This window comes from Rana temporaria, chromosome 4 (genome assembly GCF_905171775.1).
Source record: "Rana temporaria chromosome 4, aRanTem1.1, whole genome shotgun sequence".
Lineage (NCBI taxonomy): Eukaryota > Metazoa > Chordata > Amphibia > Anura > Ranidae > Rana > Rana temporaria.
The window spans coordinates 421,937,158-421,958,583 of NC_053492.1; positions in this window are offsets into that span (position 1 = coordinate 421,937,158).

Consider the following 21,426-nt stretch of genomic DNA (forward strand, 5'->3'; position numbering starts at 1 on the left):
CCAATCACCTGGTTGGTGGTGGTTTGATGTTAAAAGTTGTAATTTCTGGCTCCCTTTAGAAATAACATCCTTAGGGAGCATTTGATAATTAGAGAAATTACCCAATAGGACCCTCAAATAACACAAGCCACGCCCCCATCCCTGGATACAAAGAAAGAAGGGGTCATGGGACTTTATATGAGGCGAGGATGTGTGTCTGAAAATATCTCAAAGGTCATAAAATGGATCATGTGTCACGATCCTGACCAGCGGGGTCTCTGTTGCCATATGAGACTGCTAGGTAATCAAATCAATATGAGAAATAACAGTAGTAAACATGAAATTATGTAATGTGTAGCATATTAAATGGTACATGGATCATGCAAACAAAGGCATAATTCAAATTAAGGTAGTTACAATAACATATTTATCATCTTGAATATACATAATTAATAAAGCAGTCACAATCAATAAATGGACATCGAGATAAAATGAACATGATTGTCATATAGAGAAATATATATAAAGTAAGGTTGATAAATTCATTAATGGACAGACTTGACTTGGCATCCCTGAGTATGGACTCAATGCGTTTCTTGGCGTTTGAAGCCAGTCATCAGGAATGGGGTGCGTAAATGTCAACTAGAATGGTAAATAGATAAATGAATAGACAATTAGGTCAACAAAGTCTCCGGGTGGGCTAGATGATGCTTTCAATAGGAGAGCAGAGTGAGGAATTAAATACATTACCAATGGCAAAGCCCAAAGTGGATATCCCAAGAGGTCCCACAGTTGGGAATAGACTAACGGTCCGGGATGAGCTGTCTCCCCCGAGGTAGAGGCGGTGGTTGAGCCTCCCACAGAAAGGGCTCTCAAGATGAAAAAAGTCCAAAACCTATGGTGGCACGAAAAGTCAGCCCAGGATGAGCACGAACCGCTCCGATGCGCTACCAGACCAGGACGTGGGCAAACTGGGAACACAAAACAGGTTCTGTGGAGAAAGGAACGAATGAGTGATGGGACATTAGGCCGAAGAGTGAAAAGGTGCCAAGAGAATGGAAAAAGGAAAACGGAAGAAAGTGAAGAAACAAGAGATCAAAGAAGTAGATGCAAACAGTGTATGAATATAATAATATGAAAAATATAAAAATTAACCTAAAAGTGGCACTTTGTAAGTAGTGAAGGATATGTGCTAAATAAAAAACTAATGAAATGAAGACCATTCTGTGTGCCACAACACTGATGCATATGAAGAGCATAGGGAATAAAAAGTGTGAGCGTGTGTGTGTGTAAATGAATGTGTAAAATAATAAATGGGATAAAACTATGAGTGTAGGTGTAGAGAACCACAGTACCTGAAATGTGGATGGAAATCTAGGAAGCCTTTCCCAAGTCTGAAGGCAAGAGAGTGAGCCGTAGGGAGCATTATTTGCCAAAAATAATATTTTTGTTGCATGGGATGACTAAAATCTAAGGCCCAGTACACACGACCGTACAGTCTGCTGAAAACGGTCCGCCGGAGATTTCTGTCTGATGGTTGTACACACCATCAGACAGAAATCCGCGCGTAAACAATACGCGGGGACGTGGCCGCGGCGACATGGGCGGCCCTGGAAGTTCAAAGCTTCCACGCATGCGTTGATTCAGTACGACACATGCGAGGGATGGCGGTCGGTCGGACATGTCCGGTGAGTCTGTACAGACGACCGAACATGTCCGACGGACATGGTTCCAGCGGACAGGTTTCTTGGCATGCTAAAAAACATTTGTCCGCTGGAAACTGTCCGATCCGCCGAACAATTGTCCGGTCGGGCCTACACATGACCGAATCTGTCTGCTGAAACTGGTCCGTCGGACCAGTTTCAGCGGACAGATCCGGTCGTGTGTACTGGGCCCTAACTTGCATTTTAGTGCAGAGCCAATCGCACAAGCAGAAGTTACTATTTTTGAGCCATTCTGTACCCGTTTATGCATTGAATTTTACAGAAAATGTACAGCTTTTATATAATTTTTTTTATTTGTTTTTTCCAAAGTGAGTTGCCCTGTATCTAAATGTTCTTTTTCCTCCCTAATAGTTTTTTCCCCCCATAGTGACACTTTAAACTTGTAAAAAGTAAAAGTCCTAAGGAGTATCATAGTATTTCTGTTGTTTATTATGTGGCATCTGTATCTCTTGCTGATTTAGGCCCCTTTCAGACTGGGGCGGGAGCTGCGGTGGCGGTATAACGCCGCTAAAAATAGCGGCGCTATACCGCCGGAATTGCCGCGGGTATCAGCCGCTAGCGGTGCGGTATTAACCCCCGCTAGCGGCCGATAAAGAGTTAATATCGCCCGCAATGCGCCTCTATAGAGGCGCATTGCGGGCGGTATTGCCGCGGTTCCCATTGTTTTCAATGGGAAGGAGCGGTATACATGCCGCTCCTCTCACCGCTCCAAAGATGCTGCTGACAGGAGATTTTTTTGTCTCCCGCCAGCGCATCGCCTCAGTGTGAAAGCCCTCGGGCTTTCACATTGAGTCTGCAGTGCAGGAGTTTTTCAGGCGGGATAGCAGCGCTATTTTTAGCGCTTTACCGCCTGAAAAACTCCTCAATGTGAAAGGGGCCTTAGTTTCACTTTTTAATGTGTTTTGAGAGCATTTTAATGAGGTATGAGCAGCAGACAGAATATCTTTCCATTTAATTTTTTAGGCACGAACATGCAAAAAACCTGCATGGAAATGAAGCGTATTGATTTGAGTTTAAAACATGCATCAATGTGCAAGAGGCATGCTGTAACCCATGTTGCTAAAATACACAGTGCAAAGTGTGAATCTAGCCTTGCTGTGTGTATTTGTCTGCATGCTGCTTGACTTTAAGGTGACGATGTACATTTATTTTGTGGAGGATTTTGTTAATGAAGTAATCATCACTGATTTGGATTAACTAGCAAAAAGTGATGAGTTTCTCAGCTTCTTGTTTGTTGCTGTTCATTACCTACGCTGTGCAAACGCTGAACGGTAATCCTATTTTACCTGCAAATCGCTGCAGAGGAGCTGACAAGTTCGTGATACAGATAAATAGACATCAGGGGGTTATTAGCAGTCTGTGCTTTGGGTGTTGTCTCTTTAGGATTACCAGGCTTGTTGATAATGCTGATATTTGATGACTCTCTGGTTAAGGTTAGCAATGCTCAGGCTAATTTAGCAATCAGATTGTGTAAGGGTTCAGGTGTATCCATAGTCTATATAAAGTGTGTGGTTTAAAGGGGGTGGAAAGTCAGAATTTTTTTTTTCTGTGTGCAGCAGCACCCTTTAATACTTGACCTCATCTCTGTCCAGCAATGTTCACGTGTCTTGGCCGTCTGAGATTCTCCTTTTCTAATTGACTGAGACACTGCAATGGTGCCATTGGCTCCCACTGCTGTCAATCAAAGTCAGATAACCAATCGGGAGACAGAGCTCCGCGTCTGAATGGACACGGAGCTGTTACAGGGCTCGGGTGCCCCCATAGCAAGTTGCTTGCTGTGGGGTGCTCCACAGGAGGGAGAAGCCAGGAGCACAGAACAGGGACCCGAGAAGCGGAGGATCCGGACTGCTCCGTTTAAATCCACTGCACAGGGCAGGTAAGTATAACATGTTTGTAAAGTCTCAATTTTCTATTGCAATAACAATCACTTTAAAGGGGTGTTCCAGTTATTTTTAATGTTTATTAAAAGTCAGCAGCTACAAAAAGTGTAGCTGCTGGCTTTTAATAAACATACACTCATCCACGTTCCAGCGACGCGCTGGCCGGGGCTCCGCTCCTAGCACCCTCCCACCCTCTCCAGCCGGTGTCTTCATTCTAAGTGTGTGCACCCGGCCGTGACAGCTTTCGGCTTCATGGCCGGGCACCCCCAGCGCGAGCGGCGCTGCGCCATCCGATTGGACAGGTGATCACCTGGGACCTGTCACGTGTCCCAGGCGATTGCCTACAGGGAGGGGCTGCCAAAAGGCGATATGACGTACCGCCTTGGCAGCCCCTCGGAGGAATTGGGACAGGAAGTCCCACTCCTCCTGAAGCCCCCCCCCCCCAAAAAAAATACATGCCAAATGTGGCATGTAAGGGGGCGAGGAGTGGATTAAGCGGAAGTTCCACTTTTGGGTGGAACTCCGCTTTAAGTGATGCCCCTTATTGGCTAAAGTTTGACATCGCACTATGTTCCATTATAGCATTAATAGGCTTGTACCGCATTGCCCATTAATGCCAGCTTTTTTGGAGTTTCATTTATGCCCCTTATTGGCTTTAAATTATATGACCAAAAATATGTAGACACCTGACCATCACAACTTTGTTATGGCCAAAATCCTTGAGAAAGATGGACTGAACTTCATCAAAACATCAACAATAAAATGCTATTTGGCTCTAGTGCTTTGAAAAAGTATTCAGACCACTTGACATTTTACAACCGTAAATTTTTGGGGGATTTTATGTTATAGACCAACAAAGTGTCACATAATTGTGAAGTGGAAGTAAAATGATGGTTTGCAAATATCTGAAAAGTATTGGGGTGCATTTGTATTCAGCCCCCCTGTGTCAATACTTTGTAGAACCCCCCTTTCGCTGCAATTACAGCTGCAAGTCTTTTGGGGATGTCTCTTCCAGCTTTGCACATCTAGAGCAGTGTTTCTCAACTCCAGTCCTCAAGGCGCCCCAACAGGTCATGTTTTCAGGCTTCCCATTATTTTGCACAGGTGATTTAATCTGTTTCACTGCCTTAGTAATTACCACAGCTGTTTCATCTGAGGGAAATCCTGAAAACATGACATGTTGGTGCGCCCTGAGGACTGGAGTTGAGAAACACTGATCTAGAGTGACATTTTCTGCTGCTTCTTTGCAAAATGGCTCAGGTTCTTCTGGTTGGATGGAGAGCATCTGTGTACAGCAAAAAGTCTTGCCACAGATTCTCGATTGAATTTAGGTCTGGACTTTGGGCCATTCGAACACGTCAATATGCTTTGATCTGAACCATATAGCTCTGGCTGTATTTTTAGGGTCAGTGTCCTGCTGGAAGGTGAACCCCTGCGCCAGTCTCAAGACTTTTGCGGACTCTAACAGGTTTTCTTCTAAGAATGTCCTGTGTTTTCCCTCCACCCATCTCCGGATGTCCCTGCTGAAGAAAAGCATTTCCATAACATGAAGCTGCCACCACCATGTTTCACAGTGGGGATGGTGTGTTCAGGGTTATGTGCAGTGTTAGTTTTCCACCACACATAGCGTTTTGCTTTTAGGCCAAAAAGTAAAATTTTGGTCTCATCTGACCAGAGCACCTTCTTCCAGATGTTTGTGTCCCCCCCACATGGCTTCTCTCAAACAAGACTTCTTATGGCTTTTTTTTTTTGCCACTCTTCTATTAAGGCCAGATTTGTGGAGTGCACAACTAATAGACATCCAAAGACATGCTGGTAGGTAAATTGGATCTTGTCCAAATTGGCCCAGTATACAGGGAGTGCAGAATTATTAGGCAAGTTGTATTTTTGAGGATTAATTTTATTATTGAACAACAACCATGTTCTAAATGAACCCAAAAAACTAATTAATATCAAAGCTGAATATTTTTGGAAGTAGTTTTTAGTTTGTTTTTAGTTTTAGCTATTTTAGGGGGATATCTGTGTGTGCAGGTGACTATTACTGTGCATAATTATTAGGCAACTTAACAACAAAAAAATATATACCCATTTCAATTATTTATTTTTACCAGTGAAACCAATATAACATCTCAACATTCACAAATATACATTTCTGACATTCAAAAACAAAACAAAAACAAATCAGTGACCAATATAGCCACCTTTCTTTGCAAGGACACTCAAAAGCCTGCCATCCATGTATTCTGTCAGTGTTTTGATCTGTTCACCATCAACATTGCGTGCAGCAGCAACCACAGCCTCCCAGACACTGTTCGGAGAGGTGTACTGTTTTCCCTCCTTGTAAATCTCACATTTGACGATGGACCACAGGTTCTCAATGGGGTTCAGATCAGGTGAACAAGGAGGCCATGTCATTAGTTTTTCTTCTTTTATACCCTTTCTTGCCAGCCACGCTGTGGAGTACTTGGACGCGTGTGATGGAGCATTGTCCTGCATGAAAATCATGTTTTTCTTGAAGGATGCAGACTTCTTCCTGTACCACTGCTTGAAGAAGGTGTCTTCCAGAAACTGGCAGTAGGACTGGGAGTTGAGCTTGACTCCATCCTCAACCCGAAAAAAGGCCCCACAAGCTCATCTTTGATACCAGCCTAAACCAGTACTCCGCCACCACCTTGCTGGCGTCTGAGTCGGACTGGAGCTCTCTGCCCTTTACCAATCCAGCCACGGGCTCTTCCATCTGGCCCATCAAGACTCACTCTCATTTCATCAGTCCATAAAACCTTAGAAAAATCATTCTTGAGATATTTCTTGGCACAGTCTTGACGTTTCAGCTTGTGTGTCTTGTTCAGTGGTGGTCGTCTTTCAGCCTTTCTTACCTTGGCCATGTCTCTGAGTATTGTACAACTTGTGCTTTTGGGCACTCCAGTGATGTTGCAGCTCTGAAATATGGCCAAACTGGTGGCAAGTGGCATCTTGGCAGCTGCACGCTTGACTTTTCTCAGTTCATGGGCAGTTATTTTGCGCCTTGGTTTTTCCACACGCTTCTTGCGACCCTGTTGACTATTTTGAATGAAACGCTTGATTGTTCGATGATCACGCTTCAGAAGCTTTGCAATTTTAAGAGTGCTGCATCCCTCTGCAAGATATCTCACTATTTTTGACTTTTCTGAGCCTGTCAAGTCCTTCTTTTGACCCATTTTGCCAAAGGAAAGGAAGTTGACTAATAATTCTGCACACCTGATATAGGGTGTTGATGTCATTAGACCACACACCTTCTCATTACAGAGATGCACATCACCTAATATGCTTAATTGGTAGTAGGCTTTCAAGCCTATACAGCTTGGAGTAAGACAACATGCATAAAGAGGATGATGTGGTCAAAATACTCATTTGCCTAATAATTCTGCACTCCCTGTATATATGTATATCTGTGTGTATGACTGTGTGTCCCATGCGTGTCACGATCCTACGGGGTAAAATGACCGCACCAGCCAAGCAGACTCTGGCTGGAAAAAGCGCCCAGAGGCGATTCAGTTCGCATGTGTTGCGCTATACAAGTCATTCATTCATTCAATAGTTGTCCTGTGGACAGATTCTCCCACCTGAGCTGTGGATCTCTGCAGCTCCTCCATAGATACCATGGGCCTCTTTGCTGCTTCTCTAATTTAATCTTCTCCTTGCCTGGCCTGTCGGTTTAGGTGGACGGCCATGCCTTGGTAGGTTTGCAGTTGTGCCATACTCATTCAATTTTCAGATGATGGATTGAACAGTGCTCTGTGAGATGTCCAGGCTTGGAATGTTTTTTTTTTTATTTATTTATTTTTTTTTAACCCAACCCTGCTTTATACTTCTCCACAACTTTATCCCTGACCTGCCTGGTGTGTCATTTGCCTTTTCATGATGCTGTTTGTTCACAAGTTTTCTACCAAACCTCTGAGGGCTTCACAGAACAGCTGTATTTATGGTGAGATTACACACAGGTCGACAGCGCCACAGTAAAGAACGGGGAGGCTGTGTTTACACACAGCTCTCCTCGTTCTTCAGCTCCGGGGACCAATCTAATAATCTAATAATATAATATTTTTTTTACACTTGGCAAACACATGCAGCCAAAGAAAATTGACTGTCTCTTTACTTTTGTAGGTTTTATCTTCCCAAAGATAAATATCCCATTCTTCACAATCGTGCCTTTATTCCTGTCATCAGTACCTATATTTGTGAGCAACTATTTTCAAGGGTGAAGCACACCAAGGGCAAAATTAGAACCAAAATACTTATCTGATGAGAACCTGGAGAATTCATTCTTTTAGAATTTCTACATCCATCCAACTAGATATCGATGTGTGTGTTTATCAAAAACAGTGTCAAATATTGCACTAATTTTTGTTGCACTCTACTATCCTACTTTTTATAATAAAAAAAAAAACACGTTTGAATACTCAGATTGGTACATTATCCGTGATCATTAACTTCTGATCTGTTCGACTTTTCCTAAACTAACCTTATTGTTGGGGAATTGTATGTAGCCCAAGACAATTCCTCTGCTTCCAATGTGGCCCAGGAAGGTGAAAAGGTTTGACACCTCTGGTGTAGTCCACATAAGGAGAGCAGCCTGTGGTGACAACCATGGATCTCTCAATAGATGCAGTGGAGTAGTGGCATAGCCCCCCAGCGACAGGAAGTGTATTATTTGCAGAATTATTAGGTGGAAATAAAGAAAAAGCTTTAAAGTGAATGCAGCCACCGTAGAAAATACATTTTACAAGCTGCAGTATATTACATGTTTGGGTTTAGTGCATTTTAATGTTCTATAAGTACTTGATGTAGCCTTTGTTGTAACTCTTCTTTTAAACTCTGAGATGCTCTTCCCCCTCACAAACCCGCTGTGCCCATTGAGGGAAATTATGTACAAAAGTACGCTACCTCCACTGTGTCCCACCTCAACAGTGGAGGACAGGGTGCACCTGTCTTTAAAGCAGAACGTCCGTCTGCTCACATCATTTGTAATAAAATTATCTTTGCATTTTGAAGTTTCCCTCCAACCACTTTGCATATACTTGTCAAATATGCTGCAGAAATCTCCCTCCACAGAGTCTGGCTGCAACCATTTTAACTGTGGGCAGCTGAAGCTGCTGCCTGTTCACTTCCTGGATTTATACAGGCACACCTCTACCTCTGCAGCTCTCATTGGCCCTCTTTTGACTCATCCCCCTCCCTTCCTGGCAAACTCACAAGAGTGAGAGAGAGCTGTGCATAATGTCATAAGCCTAGGCTTTTTACCAGACAAGAAACAGGAAGTGGGCTGTATAAGGTATTTACTGGCAGGAAAAAAAATGTTTTACTATCCAAAGTCAAAGCAACAAGGGTAGAAGAAATTATAGAGGTAAAGATGAAAAAAATGACTGAAGGTCTGCTGTAAGGACCCAGCCGATGAGTGAGAGGAAGCCATTTTTAGTACACTTCTTGCTGGCGAGTCCTGCTCTTCACACTGTATTGGCTGTGACTTTACCTTGCCAGTCTGCTGAAAATCCCTGAAAAGGGATGACCGTTGATCCCTTACCATGGGCGTCCGCTGAAATTTTTTCGGGGGAGGGGGGGCTCCGGCAGCAGCGATAGAGTCACATTTTACCCTTTCTTCGACCAATAGTGGGGGTTAAAAGCACCCCCCCCCCCCACATTAAAATGTACAAACACACCACTGTGCCCCCTGCATCTTTCAATACCTCTTTGTCACTACTGTGTACCCCCTCTCCACAACTGCACCTCTGGACCCCTTTACATTACACAGCACCTCACAGCTCTGGACCCCTTTACAATTCACAGCACCTCACAGCTCTGGACCCCTTTACAATTCACAGCACCCCACAGCTCTGGACCCCTTTACATTACACAGCACCCTGCATCACTGGACCCCTTTACATTACACAACACCCCTTTCCCTTGACTGAAACACTACACTATATTGACAGTATATTTATTTCAGGTCTAAAAGAGGAACCTTTTGGAATGAGGGACAAAGAAATGGATTTGATTCCAGAAGAGGGACAGGCACTCTAAATAAGGGACAACTAGAAACTATGCTATAGGCTACAACTCTATGTTGTGTTTGCTCTGCGTTTCCAGACTTGCTAAAAACACATCAGAAAATAGTCTAGTGTTACCTGTGGCAACAGATGTTGGAACAAACGAAGCACAGTCCTAGTAAACAATATAAAACGGCGCTATGTCACGGAGCTGGGTCTGTGTGCAAGGTCCCCCCCCAGTTCGGCTCGTGTGATAGGCGGAACACTAGAAGACTATCAGAGGAGCCGAACTAGGAGGGCGAGACCTTGCACACAGACCCAGCCCCATGACATATGATACAAGCGCCATAGGACAGAAGGAGGGGAGCGCTGCAGTCGCCGCTTAAAGTGGCCCCAGGGCCAGTTCGACCCTACTCCTGGCTCTCCTTGGTGATTCCGGGGGGGGGGGAGATGACCCCCCTTGCCCTATGGAGCGGACGCCCATGTCCCTCACATATCAAATGTTTAGAGCAAGTGACTGTAGCTTTATACCTTATAGTTTGCTGTAGGCTTTCTGGCTTACTTTTCACATTGGCCTCAGGTTAGTACACATGCATAAGACAGTTTGGATAAAGAGCTGGACTGCAACTCCCATGAAGTGTCTGGTCCACATGACATCAGAACTACCATCACAAAATAATATAAAGCGAACTATAGTAAATCTTTAAACACAAAAACTCCTTTTCTATCTCTGTGATCGCCGAAAAGTGATAACTTCCGAACATGCTCCCCGCTCCTCTGTGATCAAAACTCACCTTTTGGTCCAACCTAAGCTAATGTATATTACAACGTAGTTGGGTCAGACAATCTTGTGTATCTTAAACAATGACAGTAAATCACATCAGGTCTGTTCAGCGCCTCGTACATCGGCACAAAGAGGCATTACAATGCACACAGCAGCCACATCGTGTAAATACCGTGGCTTGAAAAAGTATTCATACACCTTAAATTTTTCCACATTTTGTCATGTTACAACCAAAAATGTAAATGTATTTTATGTGATAGACCAAAACAAAGTGGAACATAATTGTGAAGTAGAAGGAAAATTATAGCGATTTTGAAAGCAAGCCATAAAAGGTCCTGTTTGCAGTTTGCGAAAAGCACAGCAAACGTGGAAGAAGGTGTTCTGGTCAGATGAGACAAAAATTTAACTTTTTAGCCTAAAGACGAATTGCTGTGTGGTAGAAAATTAACACTGCTCATCACCCTGAACACACCATCCCGTGAAGCATGGTGGTGGCAGCATCATGTTGTGGGGATGATTTTCTACAGGACCGGGAAGCTGGTCAGAGTTGATGGGAAGATGGATGGAGCCAAATACAGGGAAATCTAAGAAGAAAACCTGTTAGGCCGCGTACACACGATCGGTCAAAATCGATGAAAACGGACTGAAGGACCTTTTCATCGGTCCAAACCGATCGTGTGTGGGCCCCATTGGTCAGTTATCCTTCGGTCAAAAAAAAGAGAACTTGCTTTAAAATTGAACCGATGGATGCCTAACCGATAGGTCAAAAACGATTGTTAGTATGCAAAAGCATCGGTCAAAAAGCAGCGCATGCTCAGAATCAAGTCGACGCATGCTTGGAAGCATTGAACTTCGTTTTTTCAGCACGTCGTGTGTTTTACGTCACCGCGTTCTGACACGATCGTTTTTTTAACCGATGGTGTGTAGGCACATCAGACCATCAGTCAGCTTCATCGGTTAACCGATAAAACGGTCCTTCAGTCCCTTTTCATCGGTTTTGACCGATCGTGTGTACGCGGCCTTAGAGTCTGCAAAAGCCGTGAGACTGGGACGGAGGTTCACTTTCCAACAGGACAACAACCCTAAACATACAGCCAGAGCTACAGTGGAATGGTTTAAATCAAAGCATATTCATGTGTTAGAATGACCCAAAGTCCAGACCTAAATCCAATTGAGAATCTGTGGCAAGACTTGAAAATGTTGCATCCAAACTGACAGAGCTTGAGATTTTTTGCAAAGGAGAATGGGCAAAGATGTCACTCTCTAGATGTGCAAAGCTGGTAGAGACATCCCCCAAAAGACTTGCAGCTGTAATTGCAACAAAAGGTGGTTATACAAAGTATTGACTCAGGGGGGCTGAATACAAATGTACCCCACACTTTTCACATATTTATTTGTAAAAAATGCTGAAAAACATTTATCATTTTCCTTCCACTTCACAATGATGTGCCAGTTTGTGTTGGTCTATCACATAAAATCCCAGTAAAATACATTTACGTTTTTGGTTGTAACATGACAAAATGTGGAAAATTTCAAGGGGTATAAATACTTTTTCAAGGCACTGTAGCAAGTGTATTAAAAAACACAAACATGTGCCCTAAAGATTGCTATATTTTCTCTGTAGGACCGGCCAGATGGCTTCTTCCACAGTTGGACTTCCAGGTTTGGGTGTATGCGACATCAGTCTCTGCCTTGCGCATGTCCTTTTGACATGCCTCTGAGGAAGTCGCAAGGACGTAACAGACCGGAGTCCAGAAGAGTCTGACTTTTGAAAGGCTTGGGCCTGATTGTAACCTTCTTTGAGACAGTCCCATTTGCTGTTTCACTCCAGACCTCTACAACACAACATCTTGTCGATGTGGGAAAAGAAGTCCCTGAACAGACTAAAGACTGAGGCCCCGGATTCACAGACAGCGGCGCACATTTATGCCGCCATAGCGTATCTCCTTTACGCTACGCCGACGCAGCGCAGAGAGGCAAGCATGGAATTCACAAAGCACTTCCTCCCAAAACTGCGCTGGGTTTTCTAGGCGTAAGCTGGCATAGATGGAAGTGGGCGTAAGCCATACAAATGAGGCGTGACCCCATGCAAATGATGGGCCGAGCGCCAGACAGATACGTATAACGAACAGCGCATTGCGCCGTCCCGTGGACGCATCTCAGTGCGCATGCTCACAATCACGTCGGAACAACTGCCTAAGATACGCCGGATCACTGCCTACGGCGTGAACGTAACCTACGCCTAGTCATATTCACGTCCTACGTAAAATACGTGGGCTTGTGTTCCCTGGTGCAGCCCTTTGCATGGATGCTGCTGAGTTACACCTCCTTTATGGAGCATAACTTTACGCCGTACGTACAACTTACGCGCACCAGTCGTAGGTAGCCTGCGTCGGGCACAAGTACGATCGTGAATCGGCGTATCTCCCTCATTTGCATATTTGAATAGAAAATCAATGGGAGCGCCACATGCGTCCAGCGTAAATATGCGCCCACTCTACGCCGGCGTAGGCAAGTTACGTTGGTGGAATGAAGCCTGTTTTTAGGCGCATCTTAGTTTTGTGGGCACGGCGCACAAATACGACGGCGCATATTTGCACTTACGCGGCGTATCTCGAGATACGTCGGCGCAAGTGCTTTGTGAATCCGGGCCTGAATGTGGTTTAGGCTGTGAGAGTCTATCTCTAAGGCCCCCTTTCACACTGGGACCGGGGCAGTGTCGGCGGTAAAGCGCCACTATTCTTAGCGGCGCTTTACCGACAATTATGCGGTGTTATTCGGCTGCTAGCGGGCGGTTTTACCCCCCCCCGCTAGCGACCGAGAAAAGGGTTGAAAACCAGCGCAAAGCGCCTCTGCAGAGTCCCATTGATTTCAATGGGCAGGAGCGGTGGAGGAGCGGTATACACACGCTCCAAAGATGCGGCTAGCAGGACTTTTTTTTACCGTCCCGTTAGCACACCGCTCCAGTGTGAAAGCCCTCGGGGCTTTCACACTGGAGAGACAGCAGCGGCTGTTTCAGATCACTTTGCAGGCACTATTTTTTAGCGTTATAGCGCCTGCAAAGCGCCCCAGTGTGAAAGGGGTCTCAGCCACTGCTCTCTGAGATGACTGAGTGCTTATTGTGCTGTTTAGCTTCAAGGAAGCGTTTTATGAATTTGCATGGTGCTAACTGGTCTTCTGTTCGCACATTCTCTACCAGGTGGGTTTTGCGGCCTCATATGATTCCATCATTAGTTATGAAGTCCTTCATGTGGCGTTCTGAGCTGCAAGCAGTCCCTAGTTTTCTTGGGCCTTTTTTTTGTGTTGTCCTCCTTAGATGAACTGCTTTGGCCATCTCATTTTTTCATCCGGTGATCTGGCCAGTAAGTCTGCTTTCTTACAATTACAAGGATGAGGCAGACAATTTAACACTGGCAGGGGTGCTTAAAATTATCAGCTGAGTAAAACCTTTATCCCAAAAAGAAAAAAAAAACTGTTTGCTGTAACTGATTATAAAGTATTAGCAGGAGTTCAGTTTCAATGTGTTAGTATGTCTAAATCTGCTAATACTTCTAACACGCTCCTCCCCCCCCCCCCCCCCAGACTGACAATGCTGCTGTGCAAATCTGCCCCTGTGCTCATTTATCCAGAGTGGTGTTTTTTTAATACATAAGGTGTGTTATGGGACAGATCACCAAGAGAAAACAGAGGGAAAAATAAAACTAATACAACCATCACATCTAAGTAATGGTAAGCTGCAATATGTTTCAATTTTGTGTTTTAATACTGTTTTAGGTGTCCTTTGGAAAAGCTCTAATATCAGGGAACCAGGAATGTGCCTGAGTTTACTCATGTCATGGGTGTTTAAACTTTTAAACTTGGTGGTAAAAATTCCACCATTCATTGCTTAGTTTCAAGTGGATGACTGGGTGTTACATTACACCACAGGTGGGTCACACATTTACTACCACCTCTGCCCAGAACCCTTATAAGGTACTCCTATGCTTCCTTCTGCAGGACAGTCAACACATGGATTGCTGTGTACTTTTCTACAGACACTTACCACATTTCTGCAGTCAACTCTATGAGTGCCCTGCTACTAGTCACTAGGGTTGGTGTCACCCCCCCTACACCCCCCGGCACTAAGCAGGCTAGTGCATCAGTACGGCTCTCCCCCCTTAACCTATTACAATGGATGGAGCTGGGATTGGATCAGGTGGTGGATAGAGCTGGAATGGGATCAGGGAAAGGATGGGATTGGGGGGATGGATGGAGCAGGTATGGGATCAGGGGGATGGATGGAGCGGGATTGATGAAGCCAGGATGGGATCAGGGAGGTGGATGGAGCTGCTGTGGGATCTGGGGGAATGGATGGAGTCGGGATGGGATCGGAGGGAATGGATGAAGCCGGGATGGGATCAGGAGGGTGGATGGAGCGGAGATAAGATCATGGGGGATGGATGGAGCGGGATTGATGAAGCCAGGATGGGATCAGGGAGGTGGATGGAGCTGCTGTGGGATCTGGGGGAATGGATGTAGTCGGGATGGGATCGGAGGGAATGGGTGAAGCCAGGATGGGATCAGGAGGGTGGATGGAGCGGGGATAAGATCATGGGGGATGGATGGAGTGGGTATGGGATCAGGCAGGATGGATGGAGTGGATATGAGATCAGGGGGGATGGATGGAGCGGGGATATGGGATCGGTGGGGGTGGGTGGAGCCAGAATGGGATCAGGGGATATGGATGGAGCAGGTATGGGATCGGGGGGGGAGGGGGATGGAGTCAGGATGGGATTGGGGGGGTGTTAGAGGATATGTGCTAGGGGATGCTTTGGGAGGGAGGGGGTCAAATCTGCCCCCCCCCTCCTACTTCTAGTACAAGTGCTCTCTAACCCAAAACAAAGATCACCCCCTAGCACCTATCCTCTAACCACCCTAAAATAACTCCTGGCAGCATAATTGTTACTTGCCAATGCCCCCCTCATCTGCAATACTCCTGTTGCATACCTCAGATATCATTGCGGCCACACCATGTGTGGGTGGGGGGGGGGGTTGTGGAGACGATCGGACCCCAGGCACCCAGTCTGTGTCTGCCTCACCCCCTCCTCCTGCACATCGCATGGAGCAGAGGAGATCCCGGAAGGAAAGGGGAAAGGAGGGAGTCGGGGTGCCCCTCTCAATGCGGTGCCAGTCTGAGCCTGGTGTCGCCCTCTGGTGGGTGTCACCCAGGTGCGAGCCACACCCCCATATCAATTCCACTGCCTGTTGGTGCTAAAAGAGGACAGAGAAGATTTCTCACCCCCAGCCTCCTATGCGCCTAATACCCTGGCTTCACGCAAAATGCTTAGCAACGTAGATATGCTCATTTACACTGTATGAAAATGTTTCAGCATAGTTATGCCGCATACACACGATCGGAATTTTCGACAACAAATGTGAGCTTTTGGTCGGATATTCCAACCGTGTGTAGGAATTTCCGACAACAAATGTTTGAGAGCAGGTTCTCAATGTTTTACGTCACCGCGTTCTGACCCGATCGGTTTTTGGAACGATGGTGTGTACGCACATCAGACCGTCAGGCCACTTCAGCGGTGAACCGATGGAAACGGCCCGTCGGGCCATTCTCATCGGTTTGGATCGACCGTGTGTACGCGGCCTAAGATCCTGTCAAGCCAACTATTTTGGGCCTGTTTGGTACAATTCTATCTGCCTTGTTGTTGCCCACCCTTCTAATTTATTGCTTAGGGGGGTCCTAGGGTCTATGCATATCTAGCTTGTCAATAAGACCCCACATCTCTCCTACAGGCTTACAAGCATGAAATCGGTGAAAAAAATTTCACCGATTACATGCCGACAGCTGCGATAGCGGCTTTGTTTACTTCCGGGTACCGGGCGTGACGTCATAACGTCGCGCCCGGCCCTCCGACGGTCATAGAGATGACTGTGACCGTCTGGTCACCAGTCATCTCTATGGTTCAACAACGAGCGCCGGCCGATTCGCTCTCCGGGCCCCCGATGGCACGGGAGAGCCCGGAGAAGCACCGGATGGCGGCGGGAGGGGGGGAAGTCCCCTCCCGCTGCCTAGAAGAACGATCGAGCGGCAGAACCGCCGCTTTGATCGTTCTTCTGGTGCACAGAATCGCCAGCTGAAGACGGCGATATCTGAATGATGCCTGCAGCTGCAGGCATCATTCAGATATCACCGCTCAAAGTGGAGGACGTCCCAGGACGTCCTACGGATCTGAAGTGGTTAAAAAAATGGAGGGTTGGGACCTACTGCTCCCTGTCTATTAATTAGCACACCTGGGTTCCTCCTTTGGAGGCCTTAAAAATCATAGTTAGGACTGCAGTTACACAGAGTGCCGTGATGCTTGGCCTGCAGCTTCCCAGATATTTGCAAATAACTGCAACTAAACCTCTGTTTTAACCCCTTAACGCCCGCCGCACGACTATTTACATCCGCAAAATGGCACGGACAGGCAGATGGGCGTATATATACGTCCTTGCCTTCTAGCTGGTGGGGGGTCCGATCGGGACCCCCCCCCCGCTGCGTGCAGCAGGCGGATTGCCTTGGGGAGCGATCCGGGACGACGGATATAGTCGTTTATAGCCGCTCCGTCACGATCGCTCCCCGGAGCTGAAGAACGGGGAGAGCCGTATGTAAACACGGCTTCCCCGTGCTTCACTGTGGTGGCGTATCGATCGAGTGATCCTTTTTATAAGGGAGACTCGATCGATGACGTCAGTCCTACAGCCACACCCCCCTACAGTTGTAAACACACACTAGGTGAACCCTAACTCCTACAGCGCCCCCTGTGGTTAACTCCCAAACTGCAACTGTCATTTTCACAATAAACAATGCAATTTAAATGCATTTTTTGCTGTGAAAATGACAATGGTCCCAAAAATGTGTCAAAATTGTCTGAAGTGTCCGCCATAATGTCGCAGTCAGGAAATAAATCGCTGATCGCCGCCAATAGTAGTAAAAAAAAAAAAATTAATAAAAATGCAATAAAACTATCCCCTATTTTGTAAACGCTATAAATTTTGCGCAAACCAATCGATAAACGCTTATTGCGATTTTTTTTACCAAAAATAGGTAGAAGAATACGTATCGGCCTAAACTGAGGAAAAAAATGTTTTTTTATATATTTTTGGGGGATATTTATTACAGCAAAAAGTAAAAAAATATTCATTTTTTTCAAAATTGTCGCTCTATTTTTGTTTATAGCGCAAAAACTAAAAACCGCGGGGGGGGGGGGGGTCAAATACCACCAAAAGAAATCTCTATTTGTGGGGAAAAAAGGACGCCAATTTTGTTTGGGAGCCACGTCGCACAACCACGCAATTGTCAGTTAAAGCAACGCAGTGCCGAATCGCAAAACCTGGCCTGGGCATTTAGCTGCAAAATGGTCCGGGGCTTAAGTGGTTAATTACATACAGTTAGACAGATTCATTTGGTTTAGTGCTTCTTTGGTTTGGTAATTTTGAGCCTGGTCATTATGGAAATATTTTTTATATTTTCCATATATATACTTAATCGCATATTGCTAATCGCATCTCATGTAAAGTCCCAACCCTCCATTTTTTGAAACCCTTACAGGGATGGAGGCCTATGGTGGTGCATACCACATGCCTCATATAAAGTCCCAACCCCACTTTTTTCTTTTAACATGATTTTTTTGATTGCCAGTGTCCTATCTTCTTGTAGGTGACAGTATAACCCAAAGGTGAGAAACGTCCTGTGTCCCTCAACGGCTTCATTAAGAGGATTTTATAGTGAGTACAATAATCGTATTTCATGTAGCTTGTTTACCTGTAAAAGTCTCCCTTGTGTAAATCCAAAAGGCCTGAGCCTGCTGCTAGGTGAAAGATTACATAGTAAGGGGAGGGATGGGAGAGCTGGGCCAGCACAGAGAGGCACTATGCCCATACAGTGCAATGATAGGCTGTTGGCAGATGCAGCTCTTCGTGCTTGTTCGCACAGCCAGCGAATATCTGCAAAGATCGCAACTGGACACACTTTTTTGGGATTTGTTTCAGCAGCTATGAAGGCTGGTCAAGGCATTGGTTGTCCCTCTCTGGCTCATTCAGAGTAAACAGGTGTATTGTCAGTAGGTCCTGCTACTCCCTGCAGTGTCACAGGGATCTCCCAGGTGTCTCTGTGAATAGGAGGCCTCTGCTGTATTCACATCATTATTGACACACACAACTGCCACACAGGGAGGCTCAGTGACCTGTATGTACCTTGCAGGGAGACTGGAAGGAAATATTCTACATTCTATTCCTCCACAGAGTTTTTATCAAAATGTAATCTCCTTCCTTCCTCTCTAATTCTCCAGAAAACACACATTAGTATGTACATCTCATTTCCAGCCATAGACAGTAAAGTACACAGGAAAACAAACATGTTTACAATTATGCTTAGACTTTTACATAGGAAGAGATTTGTAGTCTCTGGAACCAGGATTGGAACAATTCAGAGCAGGTGGATAATATTCGCATTGAGGGTATTCTGTGCTAGGGATTGGGAGTGAGAATGTAAAGAAAAGATTACCGTATTTTCCGGCGTATAAGATGACTGGGCGTATAAGGCCCCGTACACACGACCAAACATGTGTGCTGAAACTAGTCCGCGGACCAGTTTCAGCATACATGTTCGGTCGTGTGTAGGCGCGAGCGGGCCGAATTCCAGCAAACATTTGCCCGCCGGGCCTTTTCCCAGCAGACAAATATTCCTGGACGTGTTTTAAAACCGTCCGCTGGAATCCTGCCCGCTCGGACATGTACGGTCGTCAGTACAGACCTACCGTACATGTCCGAGCGCCCGCCGTCCCTCGCATGCGTCGAATGCGTGGAAGCCTTTAAATGGCAGGCCCGCCCACGTCGCCGCGTCATCGTCGCGGCGATGACGCGGACACGCCCCGCGTATTGTTTACGCGCGGACTTCTGTACGATGGTTAGTACAGCCATCGTACAGAAGCCCTCTGGCAGACATGTACGGTGAAAACGGTCCAAGGGACCGGTTTCATCGTACATGTTTGCTCGTTAGTACCCGGCCTAAGACGACCCCCTAATTTTCCAGGAAAAATGTTGGTTTTGGGATATACTCACTGTATACGACTACCCCCTTCTTACTAGTCTTTCTGGAAGCTGAGGGGGAGCCAGAACCGCTGACAGAAACAGGCTTTTTCAAATCTCACTGTGCCATTACATTACATTCCTCACTGTGCCATTACATTACATTACATGCCTCACTGTGCCATTACATTACATGCCCCCACTGTGCCATCACTTGCCCCTCACTGTGCCATCACTTGCCCCCCACTGTGCCATCACTTGCCCCTCACTGTGCCATCACTTGCCCCTCACTGTGCAATCACTTGCCCCTCACTGTGCCATCACTTGCCCCTCACTGTGCCATCACTTGCCCCTCTCTGTGCAATCACTTGCCCCTCACTGTGCCATCACTTGCCCCTCACTGTGCCTGAACTTGCCCCCCACTGTGCGAACAGTGCAATCACTCACTTTTTTTCTGAATCGACTTGCAGGCGGTGACAGTCTCCGTGCTGCGAGCGTCAATGATTTGAAAGCCGCGCCTTCTCCTCAGAGTGTCCTGTGATAGGCGGAACCCAAATTTTCCCAGCAGCGCCTCTGTTCTGTGTTCCGCCTATCACGGATGTCTTCTCATTTCGTCCGAGGATAAGAAGGCATCTGTGATAGGAGGAACACAGAACAGAGGCGCTGCTGGGAAGATTTGTGTTCCGCCTATCACAGGACACTCTGAGGAGAAGGAGCGGCTTTTCAATCATTGACGCTCGCAGCAGCACGGAGACTGTCACCGGCGTATAAGACGACCCCCGACTTTGGATGTATTTTTTTGCATCCAGAAAGTCGTCTTATACGCCGGAAAATACGGTTTTATTATTATTAGTATTATAATACAGGATTTATATAGCGCCAACAGTTTACACAGCGCTTTACAATATAAAAGGGAGACAATAAAGGTATAATACAATAAAATCCAAGAGGATTAAGACGGCCCTGCTCAGAAGACCTTACAATCTAATATGGTGGGGCAGGTGGTAAAAAAGGTTGTAACTGTGGGGAATAAGCTGATGGAAGTGGTAAAAGATTAGTTGGAGACGTGATAGGCTTCCCTGAAGAGATGATTTTTTAGGGATCGCCTGAAGGTAGCAAGAGTAGGGGATAGCCGGACAGGTTGAGGTAGCGAGTTCCAGAGGATGGGAGAGGTCCTGGAGAGGAGCATGGGATGAGGAGAAAGGGAGCTTGAGATTAGAAGGTCTTGAGAAGAGCGGAGAGGACGGTTTGGGTGATATTTGGAGACAAGGTTGGTGATGTAGCTCGAGTTGTGAATGGCTTTGTAGGCTGTGGTTAGTATTTTGAATTTAATTTGCTGGGCAATTGGGAGCCGGTGTATAGATTGGAGGACAGCCACACTCCAATCCAACGTAACTTTAATGTAAAAAACTGGAAACACTATTAGCTAGATCCACAGAGATGGCCGCAACTTTAAGGCGGCGTAGCTTATGGCATTTAAGCTACGCCGCCGTAAGTTAGCGAGGCAAATACATGATTCACAATGTACTTACCTGCTAAGTTACGGCGGCGTAGCCTAAAGCGGGTGGGCGTAAGGACGCCTAATTCAAATTTATCTGAGGGGGCGTGTTTTTTGATAATGAGGCTTGACGTTTTTTTTTTAACTGCGCATGCGCCATGAGCCTACATTTCCCAGTGTGCATTGCGGCTACGTCCGCCGCACGGGCCTATAGATTTCGACGTGGACGTAAACGACGTAAATCCCTATTCACGGACGACTTACGCAAACGACGTAAAATTTTCGACTTTCGAAGCGGGAACGGCGGCCATACTTTAACATTACTATTACATCTATTTGATGGAATAACTTTAGGCCTGCTAATGCGTTATGTAAACAGCGTATCTGTACTGCGTTGGCCGGGCGTACGTTCGTGAATAGGCGTATCTAGTGATTTACATATTCTACACCGACCGCAATGGAAGCGCCACCTAGCGGC